Here is a 5,505-nt window from a genome sequence, read left to right as displayed (position 1 = left end):
ATGTACTTGATGCCGTTGGCATCAGGTCTGGAGTAGTCATTTCGTAATGAATACCAGGATTCTTTGGCGAAATAGGTCCCTTTACCATACATAGTGGCTGAGAAAACAGAATCAATAGGTCCCTTTACCATACATAGTGGCTGAGAAAACAGAATCAAGAGGTCCCTTTAGAGGTCCCAATAGGTCCCTTTACCATACATAGTGGCTGAGAAAACAGAATCAAGAGGTCCCTTTAGAGGTCCCAATAGGTCCCTTTACCATACTTCAATAAAGGAGAGACCACACCAATATGGAATAAGCAAATGTTTATTGGAAAGATTTTGGCAGCAGTTTAGCAAAATGGCAAAGGCAAAATTATGGCAGAGCATTATTTTGGCGATTAGACTCCAATTGCATAAGATTAGCTTTTAATAGGGATAACCCCCCCATTGGAGCATTGAAGTCTAGACGCTGGTGGTGGCAGCTGAGCAGATGAACCCCCTTCCTTCTCAACACTAGATGACAAGGTGGAGTTGGGGATGGAGGTGGGTTGCTTGTTGCAGACTGAAAGAGAAGGCAAAGTGTCAGAGGCAGAGATATTTAAAGGCGGAGTCCAATCACCTGATTGGCTGCTGCAAAGTGCTAGGATTTGAGAACAGATAATGATGAGCCATGATAGTGCTGAAAGGCCGAATGAAATAGTTGGTTAAGATCTTCCTTATTGAACCTACGCTAAAAGCTACATTTCAATAAAGGAGAGACCACACCAATATGGAATAAGCAAATGTTTATTGGAAAGATTTTGGCAGCAGTTTAGCAAAGGCAAAATTATGGCAGAGCATTATTTTGGCGATTAGACTCCAATTGCATTTATTGCATAAGATTAGCTTTTAATAGGGATAACCCCCAAAAAGTCTTAGAGGCAGGTGAGACCTGAAATGAAGCAGAATATGGCAAATGACACTTTCATTTAGACAGCATGAAGCTACATTGCAAACTACAATTACTTTGAGCAACCACCACCAGCTATATGCAGAATGACAGAATTGAGGCAGAGAATGACAGATTTAGGAAGCATGAAAGCGAGATGGTCGTCTGAGACCTAAGGCTAGCAAGGCTGGAAATTACCTTGCATTTACATGGGCATCCAGCTATATGAAGCTGTATATGCAACCGTTTAATGCATGAGGAACCAGCTAAATGAAGCAGAGTATGAAACGGTTTGAAGCATGACCAGCTATATGAAGCTGTATATGCAAATGATCTTAAGCATGAGCTACCGGCTATATGAACTTGAAGATGAGCAACCAGCTATATGAAGCTGAATATGAAACTGTTCTAAGCATGAGCAACCGACTGATCTTAAGCATGAACAACCAGCTGTATGAACTTGAAGCTGTATATGCAACTGTTCTTAGCATGAGAAACCAGCGATATGAAGCTGAATATGAAACTGTTCTAAGCATGAGCAACCCGCTATATATGCAACTGATCTTCAGCATTAGCAACCAGCTATATATGAAACAAGGCAAATTTAGACTCATGAAGCCATATTTAGAAAGCAAGATAACCGACTGAGACCCGAGGCCATTAAGGCTGGCGATTATTTGAATTTAATGGCATGAGCAACCACCACCAGCTATATGAAGCTGTATATGCAACCGATCTTAAGGCATGAAGCTAGTTTAAGCAGAGATTGGCAAATTCAGACGCATGAGCCATCTAAGGCCTGAAGCTAATTTAGCCAGAAATTACTTATAGCATGAACGACCATGACCAGCTATATGTAGCTGAATACGAAATTGATCTTAACGAATAGGCTATACGCTGGAGGCTTCAGTGAAATATGCAGCAAAGCCGACCATAGAAGGCTATAAGGCTGACCTGAGAGATATCCCCCAAAAACCTATAAAAAGGAGCTGCATAATGAGCGGCCGAAGACCAGAAACGGTCTACTATTGCCTCTATTGAGCAGATTTGAGAGCCAATTTGAAACGCACCAATCTTGATACGATAGGTGCCAATGTGAGCTTTAAGGCTCGAGTGGGCCGATACAGCGTACTTGAATACGCAATACTGAAATAGAGGGCGGAATGGTGAACAGACACTGAAACCAAGAAGTTGCTGCGCTTGAACTTTATGAGGCACCAACGAGCGATGAATGATATGCATGAAATACCAATGAGACTGATTGCAGCTGATGATTAGCATAGGCATGAGGTGAGGTGCTGAGGTGCTCATGAACAATATGCATTGATTAACGACAAACCTGACCATTCCATCATCCGAGTCTTCCGAGATGAACGGCACTCATTTCCCATCAGCATTGATCACCATGCAGGAAGCCAGACATGTAAAGGAGGCAGAATATCAAAGAATGCTGATGAATAAGCATTATTATGATCATTGAGTCTGGTAGCTAATTTAGTGCACTGCTTTAGCATGCAGGCCATTATGTTGGCAGCAGACAAAGTGACTTTATCTGAGGGCTATATTAGCAATGACGTCGGCGGGCACATGACTAACCTTTTAGCAGTTTAAGCATTAGTTGAAGAGAAGCTGAAGGAGCAATGCAGTCGTCATGAGCTAGCAGGTTCATGACCAACCAAAATTTTAGCAGATGTAGCTAAAGCTGAAGGAGCAATGTAGTCAGCACATGTTAGCAGGCTCTTGACTAACCTACTTTTGCAGTTGAAGCATTAGCTTAAGCTGAAGGAGCAATGACGTTGGCAGTGTTATCGAGCTCATGACTGACCTTGTGGTAGCAGCATTAGAGGTTGATGAGATGTTTAGCGGACTGGCAGCAGGCTGAGAAGACGGAACCATGGCAGGAGCAGTTGAAGTAGCGTAGCCGAGATGTTTAGCAGGCTTGCAGCAGGCTGAGAAGATGGACCTCGTGGCAGCATCATAGATGTGATGATAAGCGGGCTTGCAGCAGGATCAGAAGACAGACATCGTGGCAGCAGATGAAGTAGCTGGGATGTTTGGCAGGCTTGCAGCAGGCTGAGGAGACTCGTGGCAACAGCATAGCTGAGATGATTAGCAGGCTTGCGGCAGACTGAGAAGACGGACATCGTGGCAGCAGCATAAGCTGAGATGATTAGCAGGCTTGCAGCAGGCAGAGAAGACCGACCTCATGGCAGCAGATTTAGTAGCTGGGATGTTTGGCAGGCTTGCAGCAGGCTGAGGAGACTCGTGGCAACAGCATAGCTGAGATGATTAGCAGGCTTGCGGCAGGCTGAGAAGACGGACATCGTGGCAGCAGCATAAGCTGATGATTAGCAGGCTTGCAGCAGGCTGAGAAGACGGACATCGTGGCAGCAGCATAAGCTGAGATGATTAGCAGGCTTGGAGCAGGCTGAGGACAAATTGCATTCTGAAATAAATAGCAGACCTGTTAGCACGGAGGTAGCATAAGCTGTGGATGCAATGTAGCATAAGCATGACTAACCACATGTTAGAAGCAATAGGATGAGTAGCATTAGCTAACTGAGCAAGTAAAAGCATGCACATGACCTTATTTATATGGTTAACTTTTATTTAGAAATCTTACCTGAAGCTGCAGAAGCAAAGCAGACGCATTACCAACCTACGGCAGCAGTACTTACCATCCTCATGGTAGCATCAAATGCCGCTGCATAGATGGCATGATTGGCTGAAATGGCAGCAGATTTAGTGGCATCTGAAACATGACCTGAAATGATTAAAGAACACATAGCAGCAGCGTTGTCTGAAATGATAGAACTTCATGAGCAGCGGCAGCAGCATTGCCTGTGATGAAACGACAAGTGGGCAGCAGCAGCAGCATGACCTAAAATGATAAAAACATGTTAGCAGCAGCAGCAGCATGACCTAAAATGATAAAAAAAACATGTTAGCGGCAGCAGCATGGCTTGAAATAAAAACACAAGTTAGCAGCAGCTGAAGAATGGCCTGAAATGAAAGATCAAGTTAGCATCGGAACATTGACTGTGGCATGACCACGAATGGTAAAGTAACATATTATGGCAGCTGAAACCTGAAATGAAAAGATTTAATAAACAACTGCACTTTGATAGCTCGCAGGAGATTAATTGACTCAAGACAGACATGCAAATAAATGATTGCCTCCTCTGCTATCTCTGGATGATATAGAACTGGGGTTACCTTTGTAACCTATACTTTGAGCAGTAGCTGTGATATCATGTAAACAGCAATAACTGCAGTAAGGTAGAATTGAAATTGCAGGCATGAGTTAAGAATTACCTGAATTGTAGGCATGATAGTGGCTATAGATAGAATGAGCTGAATTGTAGGCATGATATAGTGGCTATAGATATAATTACCTGAATTCTAGGCATGATATAGTGGCTATAGATATAATTAGCTGAATTGTAGGCATGATAGTGGCTATGGATATAATTAGCTGAATTGTAGGCATGATAGTGGCTATAGATAGAATTAGCTGAATTGTAGGCATGATAGTGGCTATAGATAGAATTAGCTGCAGGCATGACAGTATTAGCTGTATATACAGCATGGTAGTTAGCATTAGCTGGATTTCAGGCATGATAAATAGCATTGGCTGAAGCGGCAGTAAGAGCAAATGGCAATTTTTGAATAATTCATAATGGCAGTACAAACTGTTGAAAGCTGGAATTGAGGCAGCCATTGCATCTGGGAGGAATGAAGCCAGCTTGTTGGATTGTAGTAGGCTGCAGGAGGTTGTTTGATGAGAGCAGGCCGCATGGAGGAAATTCTTCATGAACGGCAGTTCTGAACTTAGCCCCAGCTAAAAATATTTGAATGAGGGTAGCTAGTGAGCTGCCACTTGCGAGCACTGCGTGTGTAAACCACAGCACAGAGAGAGCACAGCTTGCTTGTTGCAGACTGAAAGAGAAGGCAAAGTGTCAGAGGCAGAGATATTTAAAGGCGGAGTCCAATCACCTGATTGGCTGCTGCAAAGTGCTAGGATTTGAGAACAGATAATGATGAGCCATGATAGTGCTGAAAGGCCGAATGAAATAGTTGGTTAAGATCTTCCTTATTGAACCTACGCTAAAAGCTACATATAGTGGCTGAGAAAACAGAATCAAGAGGTCCCTTTAGAGGTCCCAATAGGTCCCTTTACCATACATAGTGGCTGAGAAAACAGAATCAAGAGGTCCCTTTAGAGGTCCCAATAGGTCCCTTTACCATACATAGTGGCTGAGAAAACAGAATCAAGAGGTCCCTTTAGAGGTCCCAATAGGTCCCTTTACCATACATAGTGGCTGAGAAAACAGAATCAAGAGGTCCCTTTAGAGGTCCCAATAGGTCCCAATAGGTCCCAATAGGTCCCTTTACCATACATAGTGGCTGAGAAAACAGAATCAAGAGGTCCCTTTAGAGGTCCCAATAGGTCCCAATAGGTCCCTTTACCATACATAGTGGCTGAGAAAACAGAATCAAGAGGTCCCAATAGGTCCCTTTACCATACATAGTGGCTGAGAAAACAGAAGTCCCAATAGGTCCCAATACCATACATAGTGGCTGAGAAAACAGAAT

The 5,505-nt window shown here is 43.4% G+C and overlaps 1 long non-coding RNA gene across 11 annotated transcripts; it reads right to left on the bottom strand.

Moving 5' to 3' along the window:
- Window positions 1–297: 297 nt before the first annotated feature.
- On the bottom strand, window positions 298–4,839 carry LOC306921803. Of its 11 annotated transcripts, none has more exons than XR_013789832.1 (4): window positions 4,603–4,839; window positions 3,588–3,673; window positions 2,249–3,355; window positions 298–543 (listed from the first exon to the last, which is right to left on the bottom strand). It is a non-coding gene; the product is annotated as an uncharacterized lncRNA (long non-coding RNA). The 11 variants fall into 11 exon arrangements; XR_013789833.1 differs by having other exon boundaries at window positions 2,249–3,337; XR_013789835.1 differs by having other exon boundaries at window positions 2,249–3,337; window positions 3,588–3,661.
- Window positions 4,840–5,505: the final 666 nt, after the last annotated feature.

This window comes from Electrona antarctica, assembly GCF_951216825.1.
Source record: "Electrona antarctica genome assembly, chromosome: 4".
Taxonomy (NCBI): Eukaryota; Metazoa; Chordata; class Actinopteri; order Myctophiformes; family Myctophidae; genus Electrona; species Electrona antarctica.
This window is presented reverse-complemented; position numbering and strand designations above follow the sequence as displayed.